Here is a 12,220-nt window from a genome sequence, read left to right on the forward strand (position 1 = left end):
CCTCTTCCATCATAAACGCTGCTGACGGCAGCATATCTAAATCTAAACCTGGCAATAGGCGAAAGATGGTCCCGTGGTGGTCACCTGAAATCAAAGAAAAAATAGCATTAAAGAAAAAAGCTCTAAATAAATTTCGTCGAAATCCTACGTTGGAGAATCTTGTAGAGTTCAAAAAACGAAGATCTCAGTGTCGTCGGGGAATACTAGAAGCCCAAAGAATTTCATGGCAACATTATGTAACAACCATGACACCAGAGACTACCAGTAATGATGTCTGGAAGAAAGTCGGAGCTATATCTGGAAAAAACAGCTGCAGTCATCCGGTGTTTTTGCGCAAATCCGATGGAATAATTACCAATAAACTGCAAGACATAACTAACATAATTGCAGATCAGTTCTATAAAGTCAGTAGCTCGTCAAACTATTCCAACACCATTCTAGATACCAAACCTGAAAAAGAAGCAGTATTAATTGACTTTAACACAGATGATATACAGAACTGTAACGTACCTTTTACTGTAGAAGAATTGGAGGCAGCAATCCGTAACACCAAGTCATGTTCACCGGGAGAAGACGCTATCCATAACCAGATGCTTCGCCACTGTAGTTCTGAAATGAAAAATACCATCTTAAGATTCTTCAACAACTGCTGGAATGATTCTACTACCCCTCAGAATGGAAGCAAGCCATCGTAATTCCTATACCGAAACCAGGAAAAGATCCGTTGCAGGCACAAAGTTATCGCCCAATTAGTTTGACATCTTGCTTGGGAAAACTGCTAGAAAAAATGGTTAATGTGCGGCTACAAACATTTCTCGAAAGCAATAACGTATACGTGCCTTACCAAACTGGTTTTCGGAAAGGACGGTCAACGGTAGACCATCTGGTCAAACTGACAGACAGAATTCTGAGGGCATTTGACAGTGGTGAACATCTGGTTGCGGTCTTCTTCGATATAAAAGGTGCTTATGACATGACTTGGAGATATGGAATATTGCAAAATATGTATAAAAACAATCTTCGAGGGAATTTACCTAAATTTATAAAATCCTTTTTAGAGGATAGGAAGTTCTGTGTAAGAATCGGCGATATCAACTCCAAAGAGTATGTTTTAGAAAATGGTGTGCCGCAGGGGTCAACACTCAGTTGTTCCCTGTTCGGCATCGCCATAAATGAAATAGCCAAATGTGTTGAGGAGTCAATTGATAAATGCTTATACGTAGACGATTTAATGGTTTGTTGTTCTGGTAAGACGGTTGGCACAATAACTCGAAACCTACAAACGGCAATTAACATCATTTGTCATAACGCCATTGCTGTCGGGTACGTGCTGTCGGAGGAGAAGACAAAGGTTGTTCACTTTTGTCGACTCCGTAAGCCCCACTATGACCCCGTTTTGTTTATGAACAATCGTATAATCAGTGTTGTCCAAGAAGTCAAGTTCCTCGGACTTACCTTTGATAGGGAATTACGATGGTCAAAGCATTTGGAGAATGTTGCGGCTACATGTAGAAAATCGCTGAACATTATGAGAGTTCTAGCTCATCATAGGTGGGGAGCTCACCCTAAGACCCTCCTAGATATTTATAAGGCCCTCATCCTGTCAAGGATGGATTATGGATGTGCAGCGTACTCTACATGTGGCAGTAATACTTTGCTTGAGAAACTTGACAAGATTCAGAACCTGGCCATTCGCTACTCTTTGGGAGCATATCCAACAAGTCCGGTAACATCGCTCCACGTCGAGGCAAATATTCCCCCTCTAGCTCTACGCCGGAAACAGATTGTTGCAAACTATTATATAAAAGTAAGGATAGATGATAAACATCCAAATTTTATATCACTTACTGATGCAACTACAATTGCTCGGCTAAATAGATGTAGATCGTTAGGTGTTAGAGCTAGAGAGGTATTAAACTATCTCCAACTGGATAACGTTGACTTTACGAATATGTCATCTATTGCACGACGTGAACTTGTGAAGACGAAAATTTATGAGCGGTGGAGTGAACAGTGGTCGGAGACTGATACGGCTTTGAAGAAGATCAAACAGAGTCTGGATCCGCTATTTTATATCGACGTTGGGCGTTTGAACTTGATCAGGCTGTACAGACTCCGGCTGGGGCATACTGCCCTCACTCATGGATATTTGTTGGCGGGCGAAGAACGGCCACTATGCGAACAATGTGGTGTTATTTTAACACCACATCATATTATTTCTGTCTGTCCGCAGTACACAGATGTACGTGTGCTCTTTAATATCGACCCTGCATGGGAAAATAACTTTAAAAACAAAGAGCAATGTAAAAATACTCTTGCCTTTATCCAAAGAATTGGTATAGCAAATGATCTATGATATTTTTAAATTGTTGGTTTTGTATGTTAATAAATGTAACTAGATCCGTTTCTGTCCCATTGTACTTATATAGTCATCTTTTTCTGTGTAAAAGTATGTATAAAGGCGAATGGCCCTAGAAGCCGAAGCCTCAGGTGGGGTTTTAGTGGGTGAGAGTCCCACACTACTCCGGACTTTTCCATCCGGAGTGTGCATAATGCATTTCCCCACCTGACAAAAAAAAAAAAAAAAAAATAGCATCCATTTTTGTGTGACCATTAATCGCGAATGTCAATAAAATTATTCAATTGTGGGTTATTATGGATCACTATGCAAAAAAATTTCGTGCACAGCACGTGTTGAAAGTGTCTTTTTTCCGTGAATTTGCTTGATTAACTCGGGCTTCGCCCTTATTAATCAAACTGCAAATTCATGAAAAAAAGTATCACTTTCAAAACTAGTTGTACAAATAACTATTGTAGGTTTCCAAATATAAGTTCAAATGGTTCAATTAAAATTAAAATTCGACTATATGTGGTGTCACCTCAAGGAACTTAAATAGGTAATATTACACAAAATCAGCTTTTACCGAACTTTGATTTTCCACAAAGGGCATATTGTTTCAAATGCAACATCCTACCCATAAAGCTCTGGTATCTATATATTTTTCACTGTATATCTAACAAAATGGTATGAGAGGCACTATTAAAAGAACATAACGATCTTGTTTGCGTATGCAACGAGTATATGTATGTGAATTTAAGGCAAACATACGTTAAGGGTTGAAGCACAATCCCTTATTATTATTGTTTACGTATCGTGATTCTGCTCGTATATGTATCTCACAGCTTTGGATATATAGAAATCCGTCCTAATGAAATTGATAGATTTTTATACAGAAAACTGACGGATTCTGCGGCGAGCGCTAGTTTCGGCTGTCGTAAATCCCTTTCAGATGAAATTGTGGTTGGCAAAGATGTGTAGTAATTTCATTTGGCGGAGACAGTAATATCAACCCGCTCAGGCTAAGTTTTTACATAAATTCTGGCAAAACTTTACAAGTTATATTTAATTGAGGTACCCTCATGCACGCATAAAACAACCACCATTTAATTAATTTTAAAATATAGGTGGGCAAAGTACTGGACAAATTATAGGAACTCGTATAACTGCATTAATTTATATAAGAACAAGAGGATTAGTTAACTAAACTTGCTACATTCGTGTTATATGAGTTATGCAGATGCATCTCGAAAACGGAGAATAATGTAAAGTGGTAGTGTAATGAATCACTCGGTTTTTTGCATTGATATACGAAGTGCTCGAAAACTTACGCCAATTGTCTCAATTCAGAGTAGTCCCTTGTATCAAAAAGGGCTTCTAACTGTGAATTCAAATGCGTAATTATTAGCTGTAGAACCATATTTTCGTGAAGTGAAAGTTGACTAAAAATAGATATCACTTCACTGACAGAAACGCGAATGAGGGTGGAGAAGTTAGGAAACGTGGAGAGCGAAGTGAACATTTCTAATTACAGCGTTTCGAAATTACTGGTGATACCGAACGAAAGTAGACTTGAAACCACCACAATAACGTACTTAACTGGATTTGTAAGGGTTAATTATGAGAATCGATTCACTCGATCGTGTACTTGCAAGTTATAGCTGATAATATAAGAAGTTTCTAAAACTAGTGTCGCTCAATTCGTATAGACGCATAGACCTCTGAGTTTAGATATAAACTTAATTTAACAGTGGTTGATACATGCCCCTATTGCAATTCCATCTGAACTACACTATAAAATGAACGATTTTGATAATCTGCTTCGCTAGCGTTTCTGTTGAGCGTCGAAAAGGGACGTACATAACGAGTACAATTAATCTTTCCGCCCATGTGACTCATTTGTAAGGTAAGGTTGGGGCATTTAGCAATGATTATTAATTATACCCACTGCTATCAATTGCAGAAAATGGACCTAGTTTATAAAAAGTTTATCGATAATGTAGGTAGACATTCATTTCAGTTTTAGTTCTTGATGTTTTGCCTCGAGTTTTGCTTCGAGGTCAATTTATTGTTAATTGCACCCTTCATACAAAAGTACCAATAATTATTCAATTTTAAACGAACTTACTACCTAAGTGAAGTTCTACTAGCCAGTAGCCACGAATTTCTTTATGGCCCTGACTAATAAATAGGCATAACTTTAGATTTAAAAATCTAGATGTGACGTTTCGCAAATTGTGTGCTCAAAACTTGTTACACGCGCTTTATTATAGTAATACGCGTAGCAAACAGAGTAGCTGACTTAATCGAAATAACGAACTCGAAGTCGTTCTGATTTTAGATGCCCAATATGGGTAAAGTGCGTCCTCGTTTCATTATAATAGTGTTAATGAAAACAAAAAAACGTTTAAACGGACGACGTTTATTTAGCGCAATTCATAGGTCATATAGATCATAAGAATAATTGGAGGCCGTGACTAAATGCACAGAATTTGATGGTTATGCGATAAAAGCAATAAAAGTCCAAGAATTTAGGCTTCTAACAAGTGTGTCTAATTGCTTTATGTGATTTGAAGGAGTGGATATTTTTGGAACTTGTAAAAAAAGCGTTCGGGTATGTAGTCAAGCATACCCGTTGTAGATGTAGATGTACAAATGTGCAGTTTAGAAGTATTTGTTAACTATATTCAGAGCGAACCCACTATCGGAATACTTCACTATAAGGTAAACTCTTTTCAATTAAAATTAATTAATTGAATTAGATATTTTCAAGTAGCTATAATCCTATATTCTTTGTGTGACCGGATCTGAATAAATGCAACAGATGGGGACGGACTTATTTACTATATAACAATTTTTTTTTCTATTTCGGGGCTTTAATTTAATTAAAAAGTAATTATGAAAAACTACAGGAAGCTTTAGAATTAATATGTCTTAAGTTGGCAACACCATTTACGTTGACAAATTTTAAGTTGGTAGCGTAGATAAACACAACACTGACATTTGGAAACTTTAAATTCCGTGAATGTGTAATTTTTTATTCGTAGATAAATTTATTTATGGTGGATGTGTAAATTGCTGATTTGGAATGTATTAAGTTCTTTGCGTACCAAAAATCAAGGAAAACACATAAATTTTACGTACGTAATTTGATTTCATATCTGATGATTTGACGTTGACGTGTTGGCGAACTGCCAACTTATAGATGAAAAGTTACCAAAAACAATGTTACAATGGAACTCATTGAAACACTGTTTTTGCCGAAAACAGTTGCACAAAATTCTCATTGTAACACCGAAATAGAAAATAGTTATTTGTTTCATTAGTACAAAAAATGTCAGTTTTCGGGACGAGGAAGATAGTTGCTGGACGACGCGTTAGCGGAGTCCAGCAACCTTCCGAGTCCCGAAAACGCATTTTTTGTACGAATAAAACATAAAATTTTTTCTCCAACCCCCTGTACTTCAAATTATATTCGAATTTAGATTCAGTCACAGTTTCACTACTATAGTATAAGAACTTCTGCTTTCTTGTCCTCACGTGTCATGCCACTCTAGTTTTTAGGTTAACTTATTACCTATTCGTTCTTACTTCTTACTTCTCACCTCTCGCGACTTTGTAGGGAGCAAATCTTGAGGTAGCATGTTCTGCCGTTTCTATAATCTCTGGCGGAGTGCAATCCATGTCGCTATCAGTTTCAGTCATTTTATTGTATACACAATTAATATTGTTATATTTTGTATTGAAATAAAATACTTACCATACAGTTTTTTAATTAAAATTAATTGCAATTAACTTTTTCAAATTTTGAATTCAAAATGACAGATAATAGTGCAATGGGTCTGAAGTAGATGGCGTTACGCGCGACGGCGGGTTGTATACGTATTAAAATGACGTTCACCGAATATCTAAATTACGTTACACATGGTTTAAATAAAAATAGCGAGCGTAAATCATTTTCAATACATGTACATACGTATAGGTAACATCATTATTTGCATTGAATATGCAAAAATATTTGATTTGTATGTATAGAAATATCTTACAACCTGCAATGTAAAACGATGTCAATGTGACATATCTCCGTGATTGTAATTTTTTAATTGGTCAATTTCTTTTTGGTACTAGGACCAAAAGTATCCACTTTTTGTACAGTTGCCATGGTGAAAGCAATTAATCCGCAAAACGTCAATTTTAGGTACCGAACACTGTCACAAAATAGCGTCTTATTCAGGTGGTTGGAGAAAAAGTATATTTCATACCGCTAGGTAGCGCAGTCGCTGAAACCGAGCGTAAGTCCCATCCAAGAAAACATAGAATGAAGTTCCAAAATGTTTTCTCCTTTCATTTCAATGCATATCATAGAAATTTAGGAGAGTATCCAAATCGAGCGGGTTAAATTTGTTTCCCAATTAAATAATATTCTTTGTCGAAATTCAAAGAATGTATTTGTTAACCGCAATGGAAATAAAACTCGTCTTAACTGCTTTGATTGATTTCAATCGAGCTATATTGGTTAATGGGTTTAGGAAGCCAAATGAACGATTAGACATGGATGGCATGAATTTAGAAAAAGATTGAATGACATTAAATTTGGAAAAAAATCGTGTTTTGAACGTCGTTATTACAAGTAGGGAACCCATAATCAAAAATTTGAACAAGATTTGATTACGGGCTGCCATCGCAGCCAATATTTGGAACGTAAAATGTAATAACGCGAGTTTCGTTAGTTATTATTAAAAGTGAGGAAACTTGGAAGCGCATTAATTCCAACATAGCAATTTTGTTTACGCAGAAGATCTCATGCGACCTTTGCTGAATGTTGGGATGTTACCAATCTTTCATCCCTCTTCGTCATCACACAATTTATCCCATTATCCAGTTAGCTTCAGAGTGACAAGATGTCGTTCTGATTCACGTCCATTTTATGAAATGGCTGTACTTCAACCAGTTTTCAAGGACCTGATATGAAACTTTGCGCCCAATACCTAGTAAATAGCGAATATTGTTGCTCTATATTTAGAAAAAGACTTAAGGTCTCTTGGTACTTCATTATAAAACCCTTTCATAGCGTTTAGTCTACCTTGAAGATATGCAAATAAGTACTCAATCACCCAACTTACCCATTTAGCAAAGTACTGTTGCAAAACGTAAAATATGGTATATGGACGATATATTCGATTTTTGCGGTTTTGTGGTTTTGGGAATAGAAAAGAGAGAACAGGCTGTTCAAATTTGAAGAGCTAGAATATAATTATTTTCCCTGTACCTACAATTTATATAATTTAATTGTGTGCCACTGAAATTTTCTCTCGTTGGCTGTTAGTGTTATGCTAATAAAATAATTCAATTAGGCGGCAGTGATTGCCATTATCCATTAACTTAAAGTTTTGGATGGTCCATTACCTTGCACCTAAATTCATTTTTTGAGCTAACGACCAATTAGTTAAACAAATTGTTACAAGAGGTACCCGTCTCTTCTTCGTTATATATTTAACGTAACTTAGATACACTTCTGGTAATTACAGCTCGTACTTAACGGAAAGCATAAAGTTTTATGTCCATCCTGACACAAAAAGTGTACTTTTGTAATGTCCCGCTTTTAACTAATTATCCTAATGAAAAATGATGTTAAATTACTGTATGACAAAGAAGCAATGTTGAATTGATTCTGCATTCATAAATCTTGCACCTATACTTTTACATTTGCGCTAGAGTCTTCCAGCCAAGATAAAGAAGTTAAAATCGTAAATCAATATAAATTTCATATAAAGGTTTTGATTACTTTTACCACAAAAAAACAATGGCTATAGCCCATCTATAGATTACTAATGGCGATTTCTTATTTTCAAACGTCGTAAAAAATTTATTAGATCTTTTTTCAGATGTAACCACATATGTCTGAAACCCATTTCATTTTATTGCACATACTTAAAACGCTTTCTTTTTCTCCAACTTGATGAGAGGGGTTCTTTATGAAAACGTCATCAGAATAATAAGGAGATGGGCTCTACATAAAGATTGCCTTTCAAATTAGTCAATTCCAAATTGATTTTCCATGTGACGTGTCCGTAACATAAAATTTGGTTGTTGCTGTGCGGCAGAATTGTTGATTAATTATTATTCAACAGTTACTATTGCATTTCAAAATGAAACAAGTATAGTCGGGTTCGACTAAGGAGGCGGATTCGCCCCCACCCTTTAATTAAGGAAGAAGAAACTACGTCACGTAGACGATATTTAGGTTTCGGCACCTTCAATAAGGTTGGGACACCCTGTATGTGTTATAATTTCAATTATTATATTATGTAAATTTGAGGGATGATTTACGACATAAACACAAAGTTAGTTCATTTTACTTGAACTTCAGAATTTGTTTCTTCTTTTATAATTGTTTGTAATTGCGTAGTTTTCGTTTTAAGTTTATCACTTTTGTAAGTTGTTCAATTTAGATAAGGTGAGTATATAGTAAAAACCAAGATTTTTTTGCTTTAGCAAGCTTAAATATACTCAGCCCTACTTACTTACCTATATACAATTGAACTCACTCATGGAGCCATTCATTCAACCATTAGGTAAGGTGTTTGATGTAACGTTACATCTGGTCGTTTACGATAAGAAGTGTTTTTATCACGCGAAATTAACGCACATGGTTTTATTGAAAGATGAACGTGCTTTACGAAAATGTGTGCTGTATTGCCGCGTCCTGGCAAAGCTGGCGTTATTGAAGCCTACATTTGGATTGGCGGTTTATTGAAATATACATAAGGAATGAGATTATTTTATGGCGAAAGCGGTGTTTTGTTAAACGAGAAGCCGGGATTTTTATTTGAGTACGTGTTCTTTACCCTAAATAATTTTTCGGGCAGTCAGCCTGTTTATGTGATAACCTAATTAAGCGTGCATACGAAATTATGCACACCTCACGGTGTATAGTTCAAATTTTCATTGATCAAAGATTATTTCAGTGGCGGTCTATTTTCCACTTAATAACGAAGCCACCGGTACCTTCGCGTTTCTATTAAACTCCACTGTACATTTATAACGGTCCGAGCTCTAGATTGAACTAACGTTCTCTTTTACCCAAACCCTTGTTATTCCAAGTAACAATTTAAATTAATGGAAACCTTTAAATTTCCAACAGAAAAAGAACGAGGTGAATTTTTTCTGGACATCAATTGATGTACATTTTTCGACTCTGATATTTTCGTATAATGGGACGCTTTATTTTTATTCAACTCGGGTATATAGCGGTTCGTTTTCGAGGTAAAAGGCGGTGTAGGTAGGATGAATGCTAACGACTAACTGTAATTAAAAGTAATTTATTAATTTTGAATTACAAACCGTTCGTCGGATTTGCATTTTGCTTGGTTTACATACGTACTTTTGGTATTAAACTAAACATGAACTAATTCAGTTAAATGGGTTGTGAAAGATTTATGGCAAAATTTTAGTATTTATTTGCGTTTCCTCGTCCAGCCGTTAGGTTAAGTTTATTGTATATGTGCGTATTTGCATAATTTGGATCGTGTTTCCGTAAAAATTTCATTGCACTTAACGAGATCAAAATGTCCTCATCGTATAAAAAGCACGAAAAGAATATAATGTACAAATTTGACTATATCATTATTTTTTTTCCATTTTATAAAATCGTTAGTAACACTTGTGCTGAATTAGAAATCACATCGAAAAGAAATCAACGAAAGTCAGAGGCTAGTAGTATGCAACAACTTGCGACGGGATTTTTGGTCGTATTCTGGACCTTTCCGGCGGTTACTACAAATTTCAAGTACAATTAGGGGTAACAACGTCTCCAGGAATTTATATGCATTTCGCGGAACGTGCAGGCAGGTACCCAAGATGGTTGTCTTCTGGATCCAGTGTCTAGGCACCGTACCGTTCTCTTAAAGAAAATGGCGACGTTAACGGTCAGATGTCTTGCAGACTGAGACGGATATCAGAGTAACTTCTCAGAAAGGATACCCGGGTATAATCCAGAAAACTGAAACAAAATTACTCCAACGGGTAATGATACTCACGGAAAAGGAAATGTAAAACGAAAAGTAATACTGCGTAAACTCTGGCAAAAAGACTGATTTAAATTGGCCGCACTATGGCCCTAAACTTGGCATAAAACTGATTTCAAATCTTCAACGAATCGTAACTCTGCTCTAAACGTAGCAAAAAAAACTGATTTAAATTTTCAAAGAAACGTAGTTCTGCGTTGACTGTGGCAAAAAGCGACGCTTTTCTTGTTAACGCCTATTTACGGCGAAACCCTTCTTCCGAAAATCAAAATTATAACAACCAATTATAAAACAGTTGACAACAAAGACTATCCCCTCAACGTACATTAATAAACCAAAAAATAGAGGTCGAATAATTTTTGTAAATCAATTATTTGTTATCAGACATTGAGAGGTTAATCCAAACTTAAATTCTAGGAAAAAATAAAATTTCATCTCCTTTAACTACACAGAAAAGCCGATAAATCACATCCACCTGTCAATTAACTTAAGCATTTAAAATTGATAACAGATAAAGACCCAACAATTCCCAGAAATTCTACGTTGAGTAAAATAAAAATTTAAACAAAAACAACCTTGACCTCTTTCTGGTATGACATAAATAATCCCCATTCCGTTACATAGACCAACGACAAATTAATAAAATTTAACTACAAATGTTAATTACACAAAACAGGAGACCGCCTTTGTCTATCTTATTAAGATTTCCAAAAATTTCATCCTGCTGGACGAAATAAATACAACAATAATTCTCTAATTCCTTAATATTATTAAGAATGAGTTCTTTTACTGCAATAAGTGAGAAGTTGCCACGATCTGCTTTTTCGCCTAATTACAAATAAATTCATTGGAATTTTTACATCCTAATACATTTAGATGGTATTGAGATAGTTAATTCCCAAATTGTATTAATTTCAGATTGCAAATAAAATATTTACGATCTCAGATTCCAAAATAAATAGGCATGTTAAAAAACATTATAAGGGAATGCCGTATTTTGTAACGATTTTAGTAAGCGTAGATCAAGTTTGACAGTTTTAGCATTTTGTACTAATCAATAAACAATTTAACGTAGAACCGGTGTTTCTTTAACGTATTAAATGTATTTTATTTTACATTTTTGGTGCCGAAACCCGGGAGATAGTGTTTGTTGTTTAGTTTGCCGAATTCTGTAAGAAACTAACGGAGTGCTTAAACTTAGACTATGGATCTAACATTACGAAAATATTACCGTAGCCAGCTAACGAGACTAGTAAATACAGTGGACGAAGTTTTACAAGATGAAAGCGTGAGTGTAGATGATATTGCCGTACTTCGCGAACGTATTGAAGGTTTGAAAGCGTCTTTGAAGGATTTAAACAATAAATTAGCGCCTTCCTTCAAAGAGGAACAATTTGAGGATGAGTGTAAGAAAATCGTCGAGTATGAGGATGCTGCAACCAAGGCTATTGCACAGCTGCGACGTCGAATACAGTCAGACGTGCATTTGCGTGAAGAGTTGCATCAGGAGTTGGACGATGCCGCATCAGGGAGTGATTCAACCCATCCTAAGCGATCCAGTAATGTGGGTAATAATCAAAAAAGTAACTACCAGAGAACGGTAAGACTACCGAGAATAGAAATAGCAAAATTTAGTGGTGACGTCTCTTTATCAGGGGCGCACCCAGAAATTTTTTTCGGGGGGGGATAAATTTTAGTTATACCACCATTTTGTACCTCTGTACCTATGTAAATGTGGATTATGGATAATAGGACAGTCAATAAGTGATGTCATAAAAGTCCAAATTTTTCTGGATTTTATATATTTATATCAGTATAATACCTAATGTATAAATCCAAATAAACTAATTATGTA

General features: G+C 35.6%; 1 long non-coding RNA gene across 1 annotated transcript; it reads right to left on the bottom strand.

Annotated features, from left to right (window-relative positions):
• Window positions 1–435: 435 nt before the first annotated feature.
• On the bottom strand, window positions 436–1,177 carry LOC116164612. Its single transcript, XR_004143950.1, has 3 exons — window positions 668–1,177; window positions 511–609; window positions 436–450 (listed from the first exon to the last, which is right to left on the bottom strand). It is a non-coding gene; the product is annotated as an uncharacterized LOC116164612 (long non-coding RNA).
• Window positions 1,178–12,220: the final 11,043 nt, after the last annotated feature.

Source organism: Photinus pyralis, unplaced genomic scaffold, assembly GCF_008802855.1.
Source record: "Photinus pyralis isolate 1611_PpyrPB1 unplaced genomic scaffold, Ppyr1.3 Ppyr1.4_LG2, whole genome shotgun sequence".
NCBI lineage: Eukaryota > Metazoa > Arthropoda > Insecta > Coleoptera > Lampyridae > Photinus > Photinus pyralis.